Source organism: Giraffa tippelskirchi, chromosome 2 (genome assembly GCF_054371585.1).
Source record: "Giraffa tippelskirchi isolate mGirTip1 chromosome 2, T2T-mGirTip1v1.2.pri, whole genome shotgun sequence".
NCBI classification, from domain to species: Eukaryota; Metazoa; Chordata; class Mammalia; order Artiodactyla; family Giraffidae; genus Giraffa; species Giraffa tippelskirchi.
Genome location: NC_137276.1, coordinates 20,861,984 through 20,886,851, shown reverse-complemented (window position 1 = coordinate 20,886,851; position 24,868 = coordinate 20,861,984). Strand labels below are relative to the sequence as shown.

The 24,868-nt window shown below is 37.0% G+C and overlaps 1 protein-coding gene across 42 annotated transcripts in view; it reads left to right on the top strand.

Annotated features, from left to right (window-relative positions):
- Positions 1–24,868, top strand: part of ADD3 (adducin 3) — a 127,967-nt gene that overhangs the window by 18,265 nt on the left and 84,834 nt on the right. The gene's annotated exons all lie outside the window — the stretch shown is intronic.

Genomic DNA, 24,868 nt, shown 5'->3' with positions numbered 1-24,868 from the left:
GGGAGAGGCAGAGATCAGCAAACTGGTGCTAGCCAACCTCTGCCCCATGACCTAATAAAAAGGAAGTTTCCCAGTAATAGATTCAGAGACTCCACAGATTTGCACATTTCATTGGATGCTAAAACTCTGCCTTTGTTGACTCATTCAGACCTTCTATTATGAGTTGAAGTGTGAATTCTCTGTTAGCTTTAACATTTGGAGAAGCAGAGCTTGGTAGACTGAGGAGGAGGATGAAATCTAGACTCATAGAATTTTGGAAACCTTCACTTCATTTTTATGGATCAATGACCTTGTTTGATTAAGTGAAGTGACATCTTCAAAATGGCTGGTCTAGACTCAAAACTGTTACCCCTGACTCTCAGGCCAGTGCTTTTTCTATTTTATTACATTCTCAGCCATCTTAACCCATTCACACAATTCTGGGGTGAGGGAGTTCACCAGAATTCCACTTGGCCTTGGATGGGAGACCTTTATCTCTTAGGGATTTGAAGCTGCTTTTCAAGAAAGAGATGGTACCTGTCTTTGTTTGTTTTAATCTCTCAATGAATTGGGGAGTGTTTTGTAAAGCTTTTTTCTAAAAATCTGGACTTTGTCATGAACTTTCTTGTTATCTTAACAAAGCTTCGCTGACCTTCTGTATATTGTTCCTGTTTAAGCATGCTCCCCACTGAAACAAGTCATGTACATGGTAAATGTTTCTGACATGTTTAGGAACATTATATTGAAAATTCAAACTAGATGTATTTGGCTGCCTTGACTTTTTTTTTCTTTTGGAAAAGAACATGTTTAAATGAGAAACAGTTCCATCCTCCAATGAAAAGGAAAAGTTTTAGGTCATTCGTTTGAGTGAAATACATTATAGAACTTCTGGCCTCAATTTTCTGTTATTTTCAACTAAGTGGCACATAAGGCATAGTGCCTTACATAAGGCACAGTGAAGGAAGAAATTGGACTTATTAGAAATGTTAATGTTATAGTATAATTTTGTGATTAAACTCTTTATCAAATAAGGTTTTTAGTCACCATTTGTTGCATCATACAAGAACTTTGGATGGATTCTGTCAGATTTTTTTCCCAATGTTTTTCTGTGACATTTGATTTCATGACAACAGTTTTAGTAGGCATTAAGATAACCAGGTCTGTGTGTGAAAATAGCTAGTGGGAAGGTGCTGTATAACACAGGGAGCCCAGCCTTGCACCTAGATGGGTTGGGAGGGAGGGGAGATATAGATAGATAGATAGATAGATGTGTTGGGAGGGAGGGGAGATATATATATATATAGATAGATAGATATAGATATATATACATACATACATACACAAACACACACACTTATGGCTGATTTGTGTTGTTTTATGGCAGAAACTAACACAACATTGTAAAGCAGTTATTCTCCAATTAAAAATTTAAAAAGATAACTGGCTTTTTTCAAAATACTTCATATGGCCTTCTGTAATACATCCTTCTGAGGAACTGAAAGAATTCATTCTTATGGTGGGGGGAATAAATAAAATAGAATTGCTTTTGATTTTACTGTGAATATAAAAGATGTATTTTGATCTATTTTTAAACCAATTTTAAGGAATAGGTACAAAGTCAAAGTACTTGGACATGAATCTGAGCAAACTCTGGGAGACAGTGAAGGCCAGGGGAGTCTGCAGTTCTCAGGGTCTCAAAGAGTCTGACACGACTTAGCAACTAAACAACAGCAACAAAAATACTTACTGGAGAACTTTGAGTTCAGTGTTTTATTAAGTTGATTTAAACCACTTGGGGGCTAGCAGTGTTTCATGGTAACTATAGGCCTAGAAATTCCTTGGTAGTCCAGTGGTTAAGACTCCACACTTCCATTGCAGGCACAGGTGCCATCCCTGGTCAGGGGACTAATATCCTGCGTGCCACACAGCCAAAAAAACCCAAAACCTTTGTAGATCAATTATTGTGAAAACCATATCATATCTCTTTTAATTATGATTTTTTTAGAAAAGCTTCTATTGGTGCTTTCCCCTGAGATTTTGGTCTATAGAAGATAAAATGCCTTTTAAATAGAAATCTCAATTACCTGAAATTCCCTGGATCCTTTAATGGGAAAAAACCAAATGATTAAGCGTACAAAAGGGTGTCAGGGATGTATTGGAAGCAGTGACTTGTAAGTGGGTGTATTTTGACTCCTGTTTCTTGTGTGGTCTACTGTACTTAGAATGATCATTCAGAGGGAAGACCCTAATATTTGCACAAGTCTTGAGCAATAAAGACAAATGTGTTCACAGATGTATATGAAACCAGAAGTTGGAATGATGCCTTTTTAGATTTTGGAGGAGTGTGGATGAGAAGGCTACATGTTTGGCTTGTTACTATAAGAATTGACAATTATTTACCATTTATGATCAGATTATATAGGTTTCTCCAAAATGTTTTGATAGCCTACTACCTTTTCTTTTAAGAATTTAATCATAAGGGTTTGGGCCTTCTGTTCAAGAATGGCTTTTGTACAAAGTTTGATTTTGAAGCCTCATATGGAGGCCCTAGGCTAATGCTGTTTCCTTCCTCAAAATACAAGTGTAGTTTAAAATTTTCTCCTATCCATGTTGAAAAAACTACAAAGAAACATGTGAATTTTATTGAACACAGTTTAAAAATATCTTTCAATATGTAATCAGTATTAATGAATTGTTGATGCATTGAAGTATTGATTCAGTGAAAAATTAATGAAATAGTTTGCTCTTTTTTATATACCAAGTCTTTGAAATCCTGTGTCTATTTTACACTGTAGTACCTCTCAGTTCACACTAGCCACGTTTCAGGTACTCATGGTCACATGTGGCTGTTGGCTACCAAATTGGACAACACAGCTCTAGAACATCTTTCTCTTTTGTCCCATATCAGTGTTGCAGAGTCTTCCACTAGAAATTTATTCCAGGGGGCTAAAGTTTTGCCATCTATCTGTGTATATGATCTTCTGTAACAAAAAGTTCTCAATCATATTTGTTTTGATCATTTTTTGCCTTATAATGTGATAACCAAAAACTAGTATTGCTAAAAAACTGTCAGTGTAACTGAATGAGAACTTTAGAGGGCAAGTTCAGTTGGTTGTGGGCAAGTGAAGAGAGCTGGGATCCAAAAGGGAGGGTCAGCACTGGGTAGCACAAATTGAACAGAATCCTGCTGTCCTTGAGCAAGTTACTTCACTTCTCTGAGCCTTTTTACTTTATTCATATGTGAAATCAGGATAAAAATACCCATCTCTTGAGTTGCAGTGAAGATTAAACAAGGTAACACATGTGAAGTGTGTACCTATGAGTTGCTCAGTAAATTTGTGTTAAGTGATTGTTGCTTGCTTACGTCTCCCACTCCCAAATCCTTGCTTGTGAGAGGAATAAGGAAGAGGAGGTATACCTAAAATAAATGTTGTAATATAGTCAAGAAACCTATCCATTTACTAAACTGACTAGGATTCAGTGTTTGTCCAGAATAAACTAATCCCTAAGCATTGTGATTGAGATTTTAATTTAGGACCATTATCTGGAAGGTTCACAAAGTAATAATGTGAAATAGTTCATACTCCACATTGTTGAAATAGAAATGAATAGTATCAATTTTATTTCAGTAATCAGTAAAAATAGCACCGGCAGATGTTGCTAATTATTTAAGAGAAAAATCTCAATTATTAAAATACCTTTTTTTATCTTTTTCTAGATATGGTAGAAATGCATCATTATCCATTTCTTTAAAAGTTTTATCACAAAGGTTATTGCAACTTGGAATTTAAATTCATTTGCATCTACAGAAGGCTAGTCTTCAGAGTAATAGTATACTGATGATTTAAACTTGTATAGTACCTGGAACTAAGGAAATCTCTTCTAAATGAAAGGAAAGCTGTCACTTAGTGACTAAGCTTTACGTTACAATGCAAGTGACCTATTGTTCTTGCTCAGACATTACCGTCAATTTGTATTTTTAGATAGGAAAGGGACTTTCAGTGTCACTAGCCCGGGTAGCATGTTCTGAATCTATTTGGAAGAAGGGAGGTTTCAATCATACGTGTATTTCTGATTCTCTGTGCATTTTGAGAAATTTATTTATAAATTTGAAACACCATTGAAATGTAGGAAAGCGTAGAGTGTTTTGAATAGATGATTAGATTAGATATGAACTTTTCAAAGCTTTGTATGCACCCAATGTGTAGGCCACATTACTGGTAACGTTCTTGGAAATTGGTCACATCTAAAGAGTCAGTTCTTTGCCAATAGCATCTGGTTACATTTTACATACTTTGAAAGTACTTTTTGAATTGTAAAAGAACAAACCACATGACATATTTTCTTACCTGATTGAAAGTTGTTTACAGTTATAGTTGAACTTTAACAAACAAAGTCATAATTGTCCAAATGTATGGATTCTTAACACTGATACCTGAAATTCTTATAGTTACCAGCTTTTCAAATTGTCCAGACTTTTACATTATTTTAGTGACCCTGTACAGAGGTCATCTTTTTGAAAGTTCTTTCAAGTTTATGGAATTTTGAAAGTACTGACCTGATTGGAATACACTGTGCTGATTGGCATCAAGAAATAGTTTTAATTGACGTGATTGGCATTCCTCTATCCATTGCTTACAGCTCCCTACAGGTGTTACTTGTTACATACTTATATAGATCTTTGTCATACCTGATTGTGTGAGCTTTTGAGGTAATAAGAGTAATCTAGGGCTTGGCCACCTAGAAAAGATTTGTGAGATGTATTAAGTGGCCTGAATCTAGGCTAACCTGTGAACCGGGCAAAATATGTTCTTGGTTTCCTTAAGATCCACTTCTCAGCACCCCTTTTTTGCTTTCTTCCTCTTGACTTTCCAGGTGCTAACCTGTCTCAGATAATCTCTGTTGAAATGTTAGCTGATTAGTTCACTGCTTTTCCAGAGATGTTTACATTTTAAAAGTGAGGTTCTTTAATAACAAGGCTTTCAAGGTCCCAAGTGGAATAGTGAGGCTTCCCAGGTGGTGCTAATGGTAAGAACCCGCCTGCCAGTAAAGGAGACATAAGGGGTGGGGGTTCAGTCCCTGGGTCAGGAAGGTCCACTGGAGGAGGGCGTGGCAACCCACTCCAGTGTTCTTGCCTGAAGAATCCCATGGACAAAGAGGAGCATGGAAAGTCACAGTCCATAGGATTGCAAAGAGTTGGTCACGACCGAGGTGACCTAGCATGCATGCACACAGTGGGATGGTGAACAATGAGTTTTAAAAGGGTAGAGTCTTTGGACTGGGCCCAGGCTTGGGGTCAGGATTAGAGAGCCCCACTGCCCCGTAATTCAGGCACTAGCTGTGTATAGCTACTGACTGCTTGAAATGTAACTAAGACTTAATTGAGATGTAGTGTTAAGTGGAAAATACATGCTAGATTTCTGAGACTTTGCACACAAAAAAGACTGTAAAGGAACTCAATTTTTAATATTTATTACATGTTGAAATGATATTTTGATATATTGAGTTAAATAAAATATATTGTTAAAATTTATTTCACCTGTTTCTTTTTACATTTTTAATGTGACTGCTGGAAAATATAAAAGCAGTGTGGCTCACATTTTATTTCTGTTGGACAATGCTGTTGTAAAGAGTTTACGTTGTGTTCTTACTGTTGGGAGCTTGCAGAGGTTCAGGGAAATGCCCCCTCAGGACGCCTCAACTACAGCTCTTCCAGCTTACTTGGCTGAGCCACTTCCTATTACGTGCTGTTCTAAGAGCCATTGCCCACAAGCAGCCACCCTCTCCCCACTTCTTCTCTAACTCTCCCAATGAGAGAGTTACTCTGCCCACCACTCCAAATGATTGCTAGTTCCTGACCAGCTTCTTGAAGCTCAGTTCAGTTCAGTTCAGTCGCTCAGTCGTGTCCAACTCTTTGCGACCCCATGGATTACAGCATGCCAAGCCTTCCTGTCCATCACCAACTCCCGGAGTTTACTCAAACTCATGTCCATTGAGTCGGTGATGCCATCCAACCATCTCATCCTCTGTCGTCCCCTTCTCCTGCCTTCAGTCTTTCCCAGCATCAGGGTCTTTTCCAATGAGTCAGTTCTTCACATCAGTGGCCAAAGTGTTGGAGTTTCAGCTTCAGCTTCAGTCCTTCCAATGAATATTCAGGACTCATTTCCTTTAGGAAATTTCTTGAAGCTAGATGATTAAAAAGATAGATTTATAAGTACCATGTATTGAGTACCTGCCCATATATTGAGTACCTGTCATGTATCAGAGAGTGTGCTAGGTACTTTACATAAAATCTTGAATCTTCCCATCAGTTCTTCAAGATCGATATTACAAGTGTCAAAAGATATCCATGTACATTGTTCTTTCCCCTGGGTCAGCTAATGGCAGCTATGTGGCAAAATCAAGATTCGGTCCCAAATCTGTCTGATCCCAGAGCCATTGTTCTTTCTCCTTTATTATGCTCTACTTATGTTTTCCAGTAACTGTGTGTGTGTACTTTAGTCTGAAAAAGAATGCTCAATATAAAGGAGGCTCTGGCCAAATAGTGTTGACTGATCTTTGGTTCCCTTTGTCTTGGTGAATGACCTCAGTGCTCATCACTCCAGGTTGCCTGCCTTCCCTGTCTAGTACCTAGCAGTAGCCCAGACTTTAATGGAGAGACTTAAGTTTATTGACAGCCTGTGGAGCAGGATAGATAATCTTGAGGCCTCCTGCGAAAGAGCATCCCTTCCACCTTGAAAATTAGTCAACAAGAATGTTTCAGATGCCTTCAGGAAGAGACACAAGAGGAGAATTTCTCTGAATTCCAGGGCTATCAAATCTTAGACTTCAGAGACTGGCCATATAAGGAAGGGTTTTTGTTTTTGTTTTTAATAAACAAAGGGTTCTTTTTGTTTGCTTTTTGTTTTTTTAATAAACGGGGTTGAAATGAAACAATGGGATAGAATAAACGTATTGAGCTGGATAAGTCTTGTATAATCCTAGGTCAACTCTTAACGGCTGTGTCCTTGACATTATTGCATGAAGAATGAGAACGAGAGAGAAATAGTCCATGTGTTGGCCTGTTTGTCTATAAATTGGAGTAGATGTAGTCATAATTCATGAATGCTCTGGAAGGCTGGATGTGGCATTTACTCTGCTGCTTTCACTTGGCTCAAGCAAGCGGTAGTGACTTTGAAAAAAATAAAGGGAGAAAAGGAAGATCAAAGAGGTTCAAGAAGTGAAACTAGACTGGAGGTGGGCCACAGGGAGGTTTGGGCAAGTTCAAAATGCAAAGCCCTTTTATTCATGTATACACATTATGTTTATAATACTAGAAGCCATGTAAATGTAAAATACTGTTATTTCAGGGAAGGAACTGTGATATACTAGAAAGAAAACGAAATTTCTAACTGGGTGATGTAGATTCAATTCTCCCAGCTCTACCATCCTAATCGTGTAACCCTAGGAAACTACAGAATCTGAGATAATCATTGTCTTTCTCCCTCTCTGACTTTACCTTCATGTTTTAATAACATGAAGTTTGAAAACACTTTGGATAGGCTCACGTGCTGTATTCACGTTATTAGTGTTTTTTATACTGTTATTTACCCTGCATCTGAAGTGTTGCTTACCTGAAACACCATTGATAGAAAAAAATGTGTACCCAAGAACACTCACATGATTAAGGGAAGTTAGAGTTAAATGGCCAGCAAGTCAGACTAATTTGGCTCTCATCCCTAGGCTTTATAAAAAGGACAGTGGCAGCCTTGTGGGTGAAGGGAATGTAGACCTAATTGCTTATTTAATTCAATCATTCATCCTTTTAACCCCTTTTAAAACTTGACTTTTGTAGGTCGATTATATAATGCATGAGTGTGCAAGCACACACAATGTTCTCTTTAAGTGAAAAGCCTGAGTCAATGACTTTTTTTTTTAAAAAAAGATTTTTATATATTCATAGTAATAAACCTGGTTTGCATTTCTTTGAGGCTCATGGTCTTCAACTTCTGATCACGTTAGTAAAGGGTTGCTATAACTACCAGATGGCAGTCTTTCTTAATCCAGTGTTAGACACCAACAGACTTGTAAGCAGAATTCAAGCACAGAATTTGAAGTATTATTTAAACTGCTCATCTTGCACATTTGGCATAAAGAGGATAATATATTAGCATGAAGACGATATCTATTGAATATATTCATGTTACCATGCAATTTTTTGGTTCTCAGGGCAATCCCGGAATGCATCTTTAATTTGTATTCCATGTAAAATGCTGGGTACAGGGATATTTTGCCAAATGCCAGTTTGAACTTTACTTGAGATCCATCCAGCTGGCAGATCAGTTGTGCTAATCAGATGAGCCCATTTCTGGGGAATGGAATTTCATAGCGGGAGCAGTGTTCCTGAAGTATACTTATTTTAAAAATAAGTAAATTTTTAATTTTAAAGTCTCATGTGCTCTATTGAAATGTATGTATAAACATTGTAATATATGTAGTGCAAATACTTCATGCATTTTTGTAAATAATAAATAGCAGGAACAATAAGTTCATTGTATTGTACTCATTTGTTTTTCATTTCTATTTTGAGTTCTTAGGATCATATCTTGTTTCCTCCTTAATCTCTATGAACAGGAAAGATACTGAAGTGCAGATGGGTTAACCCTAGAAACTGTAGGCAGCTAACTTTCTATGTAGAATAAGCTCTACACTAATACTCTGCTTGAAAGGTGAACTGGTAGAGAGGCTTAGTCAAAGATCGCTTGGTATAAATGAAAAGGAATTCAAACACCGTAGATAGGGATTAGACCTGAAGAACTAATATGGATCCTTTTGAACTCCAAAGTTACCCTGCGTATAAGTGTTAATTTACACTTTCATGATCATGTTAGAAACCTCATGCCACAGAGTGTAGCATTTCCCACAGCATATTCTGTAGATCGTTAGTTCTAAAATATTTCCCAGGAAAAATAGTTCCAAATATGTTTAGGAAACTGTTTTCTGCACTCTCTCTTAAAGGCTCATAATGCATATTAGCATAAGTAAAGACTGAAAAGTATTGCTAAGTATGGGGATTACCTTTTTAAAAAAAGTCAGTGTATTGCAAATTGAATATGTCACATAGACCAGGGAAAGCAGTCTCTCTAGTAAAATGTATTAATAGCCGATGGAACTCTTGTTTTATAGACTATACTGGGGGGAAATAATGCCTTAAATTATATATTAGCAGATCTCAGAGCTTGTTTTTGTGATCATTCCCCTTTTTTAAAATTATGTTTGGCAGTTACAGATATCTTAGCCTAGGGGAGACATGGTTGTGCTTAACTTTTGTTTTAAAATAATCTTACAAGACAACTTTACATAGAAATTTTGTAATTTTACATAGAAATGTTCATTCCTATGCGGTATGTCTTTACATTGATGTTGACATTATCTTTTGGGGGCATTTTGATGTTTTTTATAAATATAATTTTTCTTATACTTTAAAATTTACATATACTTTCGGTAGGTCAGATAATTTAACATGCTATTTTCCAATTATATATTTTTTTCAAGAATAAAATAAAATATAATTGTCTTAAATTCAACTATTAGGTAAAGAGATGTTTTAGTAGCAGTTAGTCTGTGGGCTTTCCTGGTGACTCAATGGTAAAGAATCCACCTGCAGTGCAGGAGATGTGGGTTCGATCCCTGGGTCAGAAAGATCCCTTGGGGAAGAAAATGGCAACCCACGCCAGTATTCTTGCCTGGGAAGTCCCCTGGACAGAGGAGCCTGGCGGGCTACAGTCCATGGGGCTGCAAAGAGTCGAACACAACTTAGCGACTAAACAACAGACTAGTCTGTAATTGTTTTTATTTGAACTGGGGGGAGAGCCAAAGATTTCAGTAACCCAAGATACTGCCATGTAATTAGTTCTATGAAATGAAGTTTTGAGACTGTCAATCTAGACAATGACACTCTAAGCATAAACAAATTACCTGCTATTTCAAAGCCTACTATTTATATTCTCTAACCAGAATATACATCAGGGATTTTAAGCATTTTTTGCTTTTCATGAATTTCTTAAATGACATCTGAGAATTTTTTAAAATGTTATAGCTAAATGTGGATCTTGAATCATCCCCAGGTTGGAAAACTGGAAAGTTGTGTCATATCGTGAGTAATAGAAAATACTAAATATATTCAAGCTTCCCAGTGTGAGCTAGTGCATACGTTAAATTAAACCAAAAAAGCTTAGGCAGCCATGTTTCAGGTTTTGGAATATGAAATGTAGAAATATAACCTCCTACAAGAAAAGCTCTTACCATCAACCACCAAACCAAACCATGAGACAGTATTTTATTTTCAGTTGTATTTGGAAGACCATGTATCTGTTAGCTTTGGCTTGCCATTTGCTGAATAACTAAAAATGGCATGTTTAATGCTAAGTAGCATTTATGACTAGACCATCAAACCCCAAATGGAATTGAGGGAGAGATTCTTTTACTGAAATATAAAAAAAGAAATTTCCCTTTAGTATTATGTTAGTACAAGATCTTTAAACTAGCTCTCTTGTGGAACATAAGGTAATTAATTGTCTTATCCACAGTTTCCTTTCACCCATAAGATACTGCTTGGTGAGAAAGCCAAAAGATTAGAGTGATAACTAACTCCACCAGAAAGGAACTGCTCAGCAACCAAAACAGGATGGAAAATTTTCAAGCCAAACTAGATAAGCTGACTAAAAGAGAGACTCACTTGTGGAACTAACCATTCTAGCTACCTGGAGAGGGACTCACTCTCTTACCACCAGTGATACTGGGAAGCCTTTTTGGCTAGTGGTTCTCAGATGTTAGCCTGCGTTGGAAGCAGCTGGTGGGCTTGTTAAACCATAGCTTGCTGGGCCACACCCCCACACTTTCTGATTCAGCAGTTTGGAGTAAGGCCCAATAATTTGCATTTCTAACACATTTTCAGGTGATGCTGCTGTTTTGAGACCAAATTTGAGAACCACTGTTATTTTTTTCTAAACTAGGGAATCTTTTTGACTCTTTCTTTTCCTTTCCTTCCTTTTCCTCCCTCAGGCCACCCGCTGTCCCCATCAAAGCCAGCCATCTTCTGTTATGGAACTCTTCCAGAAGCCTTCTTTTCTTATTAGCTTTTCCTACGTTGGTTTCCTTCATTTTTTAAAACCATGTACAGTGAGACAGCTTTATACAATGGAGTCAGTTTATAACTGTACAGTATTTTTACCAGTCTTGGAATTCTTTATACTTTCTCCAAGCTTTGATATTTCTCATGTATACATCCCCTCTCATAATTTAGAAAATACATCTTTTAACATTGTCTTGTTTAGGGTTTTTTTTTGTTTGTTTGTTTTGAGGTATTGGATGTGTTTATTAGCTGGATTGTGGTGCTGGTAAAATGAATGTATGCATACATCCAAACTCACCTAATTCATTAATTATGTGCAGTTTTTAAATAACAATTATACCTCAATAAAACTGGGAGAAAAATAAGTCAGATATCAAAAATGGGATCAGACCCTTTATTTCAGGGGAAGGTTAAAACTCCTGTGTCCTTTCTTAACTCAAAGAAGGCTCTGGCCGCTCCTCAGTGTCGACTCTACCAGAAAGCCTTTTGGCAGAAGTCATGTAAGTAGCCTTCCTGAGTCATGTATATGTAGCATCAACAGTTCTTTGTGGCTTAAGATGCTTTACCCCCACTTGAGAAAAAGTGAAAAAATTAGTTGTTGAGAAGTGGGTCGGAGCTTCTAGGTCTGTCAGGTGGTTGACACAGAAGTAGATGCTGCTCAGCCTCCAGGGTTGGGCCATGCTTGGAAGCATGACTGTGTGTGCAACAAAAAGGTAATTCCATCGAGCTGTAGTAAGAGCTGTGGTAATGACTTGTTAGGGAGTTGCCACTGAGTGTGTCCAAGGAGCTTGGTGTTTCCTCCATTGCTAGGGAAGGGCTCTGTGTAGCACCCACATGGAGCCTTAGCTTCCACTGCCATGCCCAGGCATTAAGCTTCAGGGACAGCCTTGTCATTCTTACCTTCTACCATGGACTTCACGAGATTCATGAGCAGCTTCAGATCACCTGTGTGACTTAAACTCATTACTCCTTGTTCATTCTAGAGAAACCTAGATTTCTTTTTTTGTTGTATATTTCAGGTGTATGACATAATTTGACATCTGTATATACTACGAATTGATCACCACCACAAGTCTAGTTAACATTTATTTCAGCTTTTAAATAGATGATTCCCACTCTCTGGGGTACTGTCGTGTACATGATCGTCTCAATTCATGCTGGCATTTTAGAGCAGGAGGATACTGTGCCATAGCAGGGTGTGTAGATTACTGCCTAGCAGTCAAAAGTAGTGTCACGACTAGCCTGCTGGAGTTAGAAGTTAGGCGAAGAGAATCAGACTATCCCTCTTCAAGGAACTGTTCTTTTGTTATCTCAGTCCCTTCCTGGCTTGTGGTTAATCAGACTAGTGCTTTCTTGCTTTCCAGAAATAGCCAGGTATGGAGTTCTGTGAATGAGCAGGTGGATTTCTGGAGGATGGACAGTTATAGGAGCATTGGGTACATCATAATAAAAAAGTGAGAAAATGCTAAATATAACGAACTGTTCATAAACGTTAGAGGTCATCTAGTCCACCTTTCTCATTTCACACGGTAAAAATGGAACATTTCCCAGACTTGCCCAAGGTCACAGAGCCAGCCATTTACAGGTCACTTGACCACTGGTTCCGTCTTGCCTCAGGGCTCTTGCTATTCTTTGACACTGGCACTAGGGAAATTTTGTAGCACATTGGGGTAGTAACTAGCCACATAGTTCAACTTCTTAAAAATTAATGGTACACAATATTTATTTTTGGAATTGTAATGTTTTTGGTGATTTAAAAATCTATGTAAATCCAAAGAAATTACTGCCATTTTATGGCATATATTGTGTGCATGTGTGTGTTTCATTTTTTAAAAATGTTTGTTTCTGACTGTAAGAATAATACAAGCCCATTATAAAATGTTTAGGAAATATAGATACAAGTTAGTAAACAAAAACCAAGAATAAATCATCCCCCAGAGAGAGCCTAATACATTACAGTCACTTTGGTACTTTGTTGTTGTTCAGTCGCTCAGTCATGTCTGACTCTTCGAGACCCCATGGACTGCAGCACGCCAGGCTTCCCTGTCCTTAACTATCTCCCAGAGCTTGCTTAAACACATATCCATTGAATCAGTGATGCCGTCCAACCATCTCGTCCTCCGTCACCCCCTTCTTTTTATAGTCACAATCCAGACCAAAAAAGACCATTGTAGGGATCCATTCTAATCCCAGCCCTGCTTGAGATTACATAGATAGAAGTACCAGGACTTCTCTGTGACTTTGAAGAAATCACTTTGAATCTCTGAGCTTGTTTCTTCATCATTAAAATAAGGAGGTTGTTTCAGATCAGTGGTTCTCAGGGTTTTTTTCCTGCAGGGTAATGTGTGATGTTCACATGCATAGCACATTTCCACTTGTGTGCTCAGAATTATGGGCAAATTCATTGCTCTGATTCTCTCTGTCATACAATTTTAGGTCGGTTCCATTACATATTTCAAGAAGCAAATATTTTGCAAACTTGAATATTTAAATCAGCAAGAAGCTACTTGTAACAGATAACCTCACAGTTGATAGGCATGTGCCAAAGAAACCATACTTAAAACTCACAATCTAGTTAGGTCACTTCCTAAACTCTTTTGGGGTCACAGGCCACTCTGAGAATCTGATGAAAGCTATGGACTCTCCCCAGAAAAGAATACATATAATTTTTGTATTTGATTTGAGGGAATCCAAATTAATTTTTCTGAAGTTATTCATTCCAGGAAGCTCTTGGAATCCATGAGTCCTGCATTAAATTCCTTATCTTAGAAAAATCTTCTCCTGGAAGATTTTATGACTTTATATGTTGTAAAAGGAGTCCTCATTCTTCCAAAATATACTTTGTGATTAGATAATTATAGGTAAGGAATTCTGTAGTTGTTCTCAAATAATGTGTCTTAAAGGCATTGCTTATATCAGAACTTGTCATAATTAGAAAACAGTTACTTACCTGGGGGCAAAATAGAAACCATATTAACTTTAAGAAGAATAAGGTGATTTAAAACACAACTATAATGAAATGTGCTGTGTGCTTAGATGTTCAGTCGTGTCTGACTCTGCAACCCCATGGACTATACCCCGCCAGGCTTCTCTGTCTGTGGGAATTCTCCAGGCAAGAATACTGGAGTGGGTTGCAATGCCCTCCTCCAGGGGATCTTCCCAACCCAGAGATCGAACATAGGTTCCCCGTGTTGCAGGCGAATTCTTTACTGTCTGAGCCACCAAGGAAGCCCATTTTATACTAACATTCTATATTATCTTCTCAGGAGGAGGGCAGTGAGGGCAGTGGTGGTTAAGGCAGCCAGAAGGTTACAGAGAGCCCAGGCCTTCAGGAGGTTTGACGAGTACACAAGGGTTTTGCCTGTTTATGACAACATGTTTGTCAAATCCAGTCTTGCCCAAGTGACTTGGAAATGTTTAGGAGTATATGATAGGTGAACTAGAAAAAAAATTCTTTAAATAAAATAATCCTATAAGAACAATCCTATGTGAGAAATAATCCTGCAGATAGTTTTACCAAAAAGCCTCAAACTTTTAAAAGAGAAAAAATAATTCATTTCAATTAATGCTATTTTTAATCAAGGAATATTCTGGAATTACATATAATATGGATTTCAGTTTAGCTTTAGTTTAGCTTTAGCTTTATTATATGATACTAATAATCTTACTCATAACTGATTGTGTCTGGTACTTTTTTCCATCAAGTTTTTCACATCTTAAACTCAGGAACCAAATCTAATTATCCTAGTAATTACAAATAAGTATGTCTTCAACAGTTTCCATCATACAGTTATTTCATAAAAAGGTTTCCACTAATGGTAAAACAATTTGATTTTGTTCTTTGTCTAAAAATAAATACCTACCAAAGAAAATTTAAATTAATTTTGATCTAAATTAATATTTAAAACTTTTAGAAAAAGTCGAATGCATGTTTTTTCACTTCAGAATTTTAATGGGTTACCTTTTGTTTTGTTTTTCATGAATCATTATGTATTTCAGCTTTTTGGCAAATTGCATGCACTGGGCCAGTAATGATTAATCCTGGTTCAGTGGTCAAGAATGTTGATTTAAAAAACTTATTTCCAGGCTGTGAAACAGCCTAGGGAGGACACAGTGATTTTGTTTGCATTTCAAGTGTGCTGGAGACCTTGGTCTATATGGTTGTTGGACCAGACCAATTTGAGTCAATCTGCTTGCTCTTTACAGGTGGACATCTCTTTCTGCTCTGGTAGTAACTGTAACTTTACTTGAGGTTGTCTTAGTCCTTAAAGCCAGATGAATTTTTTTCCTGAAATAAACTTTAAGCACTAATAAAATAAGATTAATATATTTATCAAGTTTTTTGGTATTTTAAAATCATAATAGAAACATTTCAAATCCAGGCATGTATATTTTTGAAAGAAGTAGAATTTATTTTCAGGTGTACCCGAATAATGTTTTCAGAGAAAGCTCTCAACATTATCATGTAAAGAAATTGATCCCCGCCTTAGTATTTTCTAGCAATTCTGAAGTATAGCTAGTCTTCCTTGGTGCTTCCCTAATAGCCCAGTTGGTAGAGAATCTGCCTGCAATGCAGGAGGCCCTGGTTCAATTCCTGGGTTGGGGAGATCCTCTGGAGAAGGGATAGGCTACCTACTCCAGTATATTCTTGGGCTTCCCTTGTGGCTCAGCTGGTAAAGAATCTGCCTGCAATGCGGGAGGCCCTGGTTCAATCCCTGGGTTGGGAAGATCTCCTGGAGAAGGGAAAGGCTACCCACTCCAGTATTCTGGCCTGGAGAGTTCCATGGATGGTTCTTATGACTTTCTACCTTTACTATGTAAGTTCCATTTGGATATTTTTAGATATTTTACTTACCCATTTGCTGTTACTCCATTTTTATGGTTAAATTCAGTTCAGTTCAGTCGCTCAGTAGTGTCTGACTCTTTGCGACCCCATGGACTGCAGCACACCAGGCCTCCCTGTCCATCACCAACTCCCGGAGTTTACCCAAACTCATGTCCATTGAGTCGGTGATGCCATCCAACCATCTCGTCCTCTGTCATTCCCTTCTCCTCTTGCCCTCAATCTTTCCCAGCATCAGGGTCTTTTCAAATGAGTCAGCTCTTCGCATGAGGTGGCCAAAGTATTGGAGTTTCAGCTTCAACATCAGTCCTTCCAATGAACACCCAGGACTGATCTCCTTTAGGATGGACTGGTTGGATCTCCTTGCAGTCCAAGGGACTCTCAAGAGTCTTCTCCGACACCACAGTTCAAAAGCATCAATTTTTTGGCGCTCAGCTTTCTTTACAGTCCAACTCTCACATTGTTAAATTACTCAGTCCAATTTTTAATTCTTATGTTTCAACCAAGGATGAATAGCTTGGGAAGAATAACATGATGAAAAGAACCTATCTTTCTTTGAGGGGAAAGAAAATATCACTATTGGAAGCTACATTTTTCCACTGAGTAAGTTCTCTCAAGACAGACTGGGAATTTTTAAAAGCTATATTAATCCCTTGAAACTAAGATGTTATTTTCAAATTACTTCATGGGGTTCTAAAATCTTCATTCAATAAATATTTTAATTCTTGCTGTTGCTAAACAGGATAAAGGATGCAAAGATAAACCAGAAATAGATCCTTTCCTTAAGGAATATCAAATTGCTTCAAGAGAACCTGCTGTATACTTATATGTATAAAGTGGTGAAGAGTTACACATCAATGACTGTGGTAGTTCAAAGGAAGGATTGATTTTTTGCATTTGGAAAGAATGAGAATCAGGGATGGTATTCTTATGAATCTTTTATAAGAAAATTCGCTAAATACTTAGTAGAAAAACAAAACTTATGGTTGTATTAATTGGACTTCATAGGTATGAGTATGGGAGACGTGAGAATTTAATCACTGTAATATTGTGTCTCTGGCCTATTAGATCGTTGGCTCCTTGACAGTAAGAATCATGTATTTTTATGTTTTTGTTTTTGGAACTTCATACATATAATGCTTGATGAAGCATTATAAAATTCTGGTTTGAAAATACTGGTTTAAAATTGGAAAAGAGAAAAAACTGAAATGCTGTCATAATGCAGCACAATTTGTTCCTTTTGTTTGTTTGTTTTATGTGCTGACATCCAGTATGATTCTGAAGTAATATTTACAATGTGCCTTAAGGTTTATCCATGTGTGACAGATTCTACTAAGATGAAGTATTTGTCTTCTTAAAGACAGTGGAATTTGGGGTGTTTATCCAAAGACAATGAAAACACTAATTCAAAATATATATACAGCCCTATGCTCATTGCAGCATTATTTATAGTAGCCAATATAGATGCAGCCTAAGTGCCCATCAATAGATGAATAAATAAAGAAGGTGTGATTGATAAGTTGATATACATATCATTATATATAATATGACTAAATTATTATATATATTTATATATTATATGTTATATATTTCTTGTTCAGTTGCTCAGTCGTGTCTGACTTTTTGCGACCCCATGAACTGTAGCACTCTAAGCTTTCCTGTCCTTCACTATCTCCTAGAGTTTGCTCAAACTCATGTCCATTGAGTCGATGATTCCCTCCAACTATCTCATCCTCTGTCACCACCTTCTCCTGCCCTCAATCTTCCCTAGCATCAAGGTCTTTTTCAATGAGTTCACATCACATATAATATTCATGAATTATATATGTAATATATAATGTTTATATAATGGAGTATTACTCAGTCATATAAAAGGATGAACTCTTGCCTTTGTAACAATATGAATGGACCTAGAGGATATTATCAATAGATAGAGAAAGACAAATGCCAATAATTTCACTTATATGTGGAATCTAAAAATACAAAACAAATGAGCAAAAGAGAAACAGTCATAGATATAGGAATAGAGTCTTATAGCAGGAGCAGCAGTGTTCTTGAAGTATAGTTATTTTAGTTAATTTTTACTTTTAACACATTATTGACTGGAGGATTTTTGTAGAAACTAACACCAGTAGCATTAATACATCTCCAGTCAATAATGTGTTTAAATCCTCAGGGGAGCTCATGGTGTAAATCTCAGTCTGACAGCAGGAGAAGAGATGTCCCAGCTCAAACAGGAAGGCAGAATGGCTTGAAAGCGAGTTCCTCCTTCCTCCACCGTTTGTTCTATTCAGGCCGAAGAATTGATGCTCTTGAACTGTGGTGGTGGTGAAGACTTGAGAGTCCCTTGGACTGCAAGGAGATCCAAGAAGTCAATCCTAAAGTAAATCAATCCTGAATATTCACTGGAAGGACTGATGCTGAAGCTGAAACTCCAATACTTTGGCCACCTGAAGCAAAGAACTGACTCATTTGAAAAGACCCTGATGCTGGGAAAGAGTGAAGGCAGAAGAAGGGGACGACAGAGGATGCGATGGTTGGATGGCATCACTGATTCGATGGACATGAGTTTGAGCAGGCTATGGGAGTTGGTGATAGACAGGGAAGCCTGGCGTGCTGCAGTCCATGGGGTCGCAAAGAGTTGGATACAACTGAGCGACTGAATTGAACTGAGGCCTTCAGAGGATTAGATGATGCCCATCCACATGGACATCCCCTGTAAACCCACTGATTGAAATACTATCTTATCCAGAAACACTCTCACAGACATACCCAGAAATAACGTTTACTCTGGACATCTGTGGCCAGTCAAGCTGACACATGAAATTAACTATCACAAGCACTAAGACCCTTTCAGCAACAGGGTTGCTAAAGAAGTTGAAGAGAGGAATTTCCTTACAGCTTAAAGAAATTGATGTTCAACTGTCGTGCAGAAACAACCATACTATAAAGAGGATAGTATATTCTGTTAATAAATAATAATGAAACCTTCAAGAATCTATTCTGAGGTGATCAAAATACTTGGTCTAGCACATGGGAATAACTGCAAACACAATAGGAAAGATAGAGCTTTTACTTTTGTTAGTGAGCAAATACAACTTCCCAGTAGTAGAGTAAATATAATCCAGATGGCTGAGAGCATAAAATCATAGCAGAAGGGGGGAAATATGCTCAACGATTTACCATTAGTCATCTTTCTACATTTTCACATTTAATTCAATAGTAATAAAAAGGCTGCTGTTAGATTCACTCTAAAGTAGGTGAATGTAAATAATGCCAGCTTCTGTTTGGACTTAATGTGAAAATTTCTTTTTTGTGGCAGATGATAATGGTGTATGAAAGCTTTTCACTTCTCAGTGAGCATTCCTCAATATATTATCTTTTGGGTTATTGCTGTTAGAAGCTGTCTAACTGGATTCTATGAGGTCACTGTTGGGTGTTTAGATATGATAGTGTTTAGATAGATAGTCAGCATTTCTAGTAATACTCATGCTGAATAATAGAATAGCATATGTACAATAGAATCAAGTACATATGCTCTAATACCCAATACTATTCTTCTTCTGTGAACTTAAAGTGGCAAGGTTTATTTCACAGAATGTACTTGAGTTATTTTTTTTTTAACTTAAAAACAGTAAATGGAACCTTCACTGATAATTAGTAGTCTAATCTTACAGGGAAGTTAATAGAACCGCTGATTCCTTTTCCTTGATCATTAATGTTTTCACTGAGTAAACAAATGAGTAAGAGTCTCCTGGAACAGAAATTGTAAATGAAAATTTAATTATAATGTATATACTGATTAACATGATGTCAAGCTGGAAAAAATACCAGAAAGAAACAGGAGAAAGCTGTAGTGATAAAACATTGAGACAGATGTATTTACAATATTTGATTGAACTGTTGAACTTCTTACCCAAGTGTTCTGAATTATTTTGGCGATGTGTGGATATAGAATATAGTGGTAAATCACCATCTTTACATAGACTACTCAGCTAATTATCACTCTTACCCTTAATTTCAGAAATACTACATGTGGTACACTTCCTGAACGTTACTTTGCTTTAAAATATGCATATTTTGGGCTATGTGCTGAGTACAGTGCTCCATATTTGGCAGAGTTAATAAAAAATCTGGTTTGCTCCTAGGTGAAGGAAGTGGGCTTCCCTGGTGGCTCAGCTGGTAAAGAATCTGCCTGCATTGTGGGAGACCTAGATTCGATCTCTGGGTTGGGAAGATCCCCTGAAGAAGGGAACGGCTACCCCCTCCAGTATTCTGGCCTGGAGAATTCCATGGACTACAGTCCGTGGGGTCGCAAAGTCGGACAGGACTGAGCGACTTTCACTTTCATGCTTTCAAGTGTGCATCTGTGGATGAATGGATAAACTTGCTATGACATAGAAATACAATGGAATATTATTCAGCCTTTTATTTTATTTTATTTTTTTTATTCAGCCTTTTAAAGGAAGAAAATTCTGACATATGCTACAACATGGATGAATCTTAGGGACATTATGCTAAGTGAAATAAGCCAGTTAAAAAAGGCAAATACTTTATGACTCCATTTATGTGAGAATCTAAGATTTTGACTACTTGAAGTGACAGAAAATACAATGGTGGTTCACCAGGGGATGGGGAGGGGAAATAAGTTATTTCTTAATAGGGTTGGCGTTTCAGTTTTATAAGACAAAGAGCTATGGGGGTGGATGGTGGCAATGGTTGCACAGCGTTATGAATATATTGAATACCAGTAAACTCTACACTTCAACATGGTTAGGATGGTGAATTCTATGTTGTGTGTATTTTATCACAATAGAGTTGAAAACTTTCACATATTAACTATTGAGGTGATGGAATTATCTAAAGTTCACGTCTTTATAAATGCTTACAATGTTAATAACTTATTATTTTTACTTGATTGTTCATATTATAAGTCTAAGAAAACCCTAATGAAAAAAACTGATATGCTGAAAGTTTGTTTCTAAAGTATACCTGAGAATAAAGACACAGGTGTCAGAAGACTTGGATTCCAGTCCTAATCCTGCCATTTATTAACTCTGTGTCCTTGATAGGTTTTTGTCTGTTTAATGGAGGTATAATTTTTCAGAGTTGTTTTAAGCATAAAGTGAAACAATAGTTATGAAAGTGTATTGTAAACTAGAAGGCACTGTGCACATAGAAGGGGTACGTAATCTTTTTGCAATCTGGACTTTCTTTGCACAGTATGTTTTATTAGATGACATAAAAGCCCATCATGCCAATTTTCTTGATGGAATTAGACAGTAATGGTAAAATGGAACACTTATTGTAAATTCAGGCTAACCACTATGAAATCTTTTGGCCTAGCTAAACATTCAGACTATTATAGTGCCTGTGGTAGCATATGAGCTTATGACCTGAAGGCTGTTGAATTACAAACAGATTTTTATAAATCAGCAAAGACATTAATCCAAAATCACATCACAATCCCAAGTGTTCTTAATGAAATAACTAGCTGCATAACTGTCACCCTCCTTCATCTCCGAGGCTTAGACTTGGAGGGGAAACCTTAATCCCTGAGCTGACATAATTCGGAAAGGTTCTGATGAGCCTCAAATATATAATTAGTTTCATGAATAAATTACGGATCAGAGTGACTTCCATTTTTGCATTTGCAAAATGTCCCTGGATTGAATGGTATGTCTTCTAGTCAGCTGGTTCCTTTAATGATCAATTTCAGGAGCAAACTTGTATATACTTGTGTGTGTGTGTGTGTGTGTGTGTATGCACGTGCATGTATACTTGTGTGTGTGTGTGTGTGTGTGTGTGTGTGCACGTGCATGTATACTTATGGGCTTCCCTAGTGGCTTAGGTGGTAAAGAATATGCCTGCAATGTGGGAGACTGGATTCAATCCCTGGGTTGGGAAGACCCCTAGAGAAGAGAATGGCTACCCACTTCAGTATTCTTGCCTGGAGAATTCCATGGACAGAGGAACCTGGGCGGGCTACAGTCCACCCAGTCACAGAGTCAGACACGACTCAGTAACTAACACTTTAATATGTACTTATATATACATATACTTTAATATTTATAAAAAACAGGAGAGTGCAAGTAAGAACTACCAAGGATTTAAAAAGTTAGTCTTGACCTCTTTATATTGAGAATTAAAATTAATTTGAAGATTACAGCTCAGCTGAAGTTGAGAGTTTCCCCCCTTCACAAACAATAGTAGATATAATTTTTAGAAATAGGGGAATACCTTTCCTTATGCTTTGGGAAGAAATGGAATTTTTTGTTAAATAACTTCAGATTTGGGATAGAAAGTGAAAAATGAACTTCATGGTTTAGGGTGTTAATTTGTTCTGACCAAGAGTTAACAGAGGCAGTGGGAAATGGACAAATCAGATTTTTCGTCTAGTCAACACTGAATAGATTCACTGAAGTATTGAACTTAAAACCACTGGCATAGATTTAAGATACAAGATCCTTATCTCCAGTCCCTCCCAAGTGAAACTTGATGAAGTTACTTTATAGCCCATCTTCCTCAGAGGTACCCTCATCATATATCTAGAACAAATGGAGAACTCGTGATAGGTTTTCTTCAGCTTCCAAAGGGACTGTTTGGACAGTGGCTATACTAGTGGGAAGATGGAATTATAATTAGATTACTTTGGTTCTTTCCAGAGCCATGTCTGTATTAGAAAGTTGTTTGGATTCCTGTGGTCAGTGTTATAAGGAAACACTAGGTTATTAACAATTTCCAATGGTTTCCTCAAGAGTTCCTTTGGTTGCAAAATCGTTTGATGCCTTTGCTGATAAGAGGTGGGGTGAGGGTAGTTACTCAGTGACACAGATTCTTAAGAAATCTGTGATACTTGCATGTTCTTTTCTCATAGATCCAGTTCTCCTCTTTACTACCCCTCCTACTCAACACTTCTAACTGCTTATTATGTGACAACTAACTTTACTGTATATTGAACATATTGCATTGTTGTTATGTGTCCAAAAATAATTGCCAGTAATTTTTCTTAATAGTTTGCCCTGGAAACTTCTTCCTTTGAAAAGATGTGGGAAAGCATTTTGACTTAATCAAGAGTGACTTTGTTTTTAGCCACTTGATAGCTTTATCTCTATTCATAGATGAGAGAAAGATGTTTTCAACTTGGAATACATTCTTTGTAACATGGGGTAAACTTTGTACATAAACATGTCAAAAGATATTAAATGGATTGTTTGGTATAATGAATGGTTCTACCATCTTAGAAATGGTGATTTTGTGGTGTCTGTGTACGATGTTCCTTTTCCAATGTGTTATTTTAAAATCATGGACTATTACCAAGTGCATTCTTGGGACATACTAGTCGGACATGCTTAAAGCATTTAGAATATTTACTTCAAAGAGAAAAGATATATACTAAAAACTGATTATAGTGGATATTACAACACATGGTATAAATACTGAGAAATGCCTGTGACTCACATGTGAGATGAAAATAATCAGGAAGGGATCAGTGACTTGCCTGAAGGATTTGGCTGTAAAATCTAATGGGAGGCTGGCTTTTGGATACAGTGAACTAGAAAAGCACAAGGATTTATAAAATGGGTAATGACTTACAGTTAAAAGATGTAACTTTTGTGATATCACGAAGCATATTCTCTAAAAAGTTCTGTGTAGGTCTAGAATGCGAATGCTATAGAATTTTATAAATCAGTTTTTAATTTTTTTAAATCAACTTGGTTTTTAATGAGATAGTTAAGTACAAGGAATGACCTTTCATGGGGAAAAATTTAATTCCATCTTGCTCTTACTAGTTAAATTGCTATTTAAATAAACACATAAAAATATGAAAATTGAAGGGACTATATTTTGCTTTATAAAGGACTTTAATTTTGTCTGTCTTTTCTTCCCTTTAATTTTGTAACATTGTTAATAACACCTACTTTTGGATTTGGGCAGTTCCTAATGATTTTGCATGTATTCTTCTCACTGAGAACCAAAACATCTTGATTTTGGGTTATTTTAATTTTCCCCTGAACATATATTCGCATTAATGGTGCTTAACCCCTTCCTGCTAATTTGAACCCCCATGTGCCTTTTTGATCCTAAGATTTACAAAAACAATCCAGGAACTTCCCTGGTGGTCCAGTGGCTAGGACTCCACACTCCGAATGCAGGGGGGCAGGCAGGTTTGTTCCCAGGTCAGGGAACTAGATAGATCCCACAGGCCACAACTCAAGATCCTGTGTGCCACAACCAAGATGGACACAGCCAAATAAATAAAAGGAAATAATAAAAAAATAAAAATTAAGGAAAACAAAAATCCAATTAGCAGAATTTTTACACAATTACATGTTATGCTACGATTATTGCATTACAGAAGCACCCCTATATGCTTCCTGTGTGTCAGCATATCCAGGATGACTGGTCTGTCCCCAGTCATCCCAGGTGTCCTAGCAGTAGGCAGAAATAGCAGGTTCAATAGCCGCCCCCTGCAGGGATTATATCTTGACTAGGGTGAGGGGTAGAAGAGTTGCTGATGTAGATGGAAAGTAGATTTCACCTTCTCACTAAGAAAATTGTCTTGTACTCTAAATAAACCTCCTTAACTTTGGGTTGGTAGGATTGGGAGAAGAACATGGGAAGAATCTATTTCTAGGCATCCTTTATTTTTATCTTCATTTCTTCAGAGACTCAAAGTTGAGAACTAATGCACTAGTTCACTAGTACTCAAATATGACTGTTCTTTGAAGTTATCTAAGAAGCTTAAAAAAATACTGATATTTGGGTCTCACCCCCAAGATTCTGATTTAAATGGTATGGGATGCAGCCTGGGTATTGGGATTTTTTAGAACTCATGTAATTCTGTTTTGCGGTAAAGTTTTAAAACTTAAAAAAAAAAAGGCTTTTTAAAGTTTTAAAGCACAGCTGCTATTGAGTACAACAAAACTAGA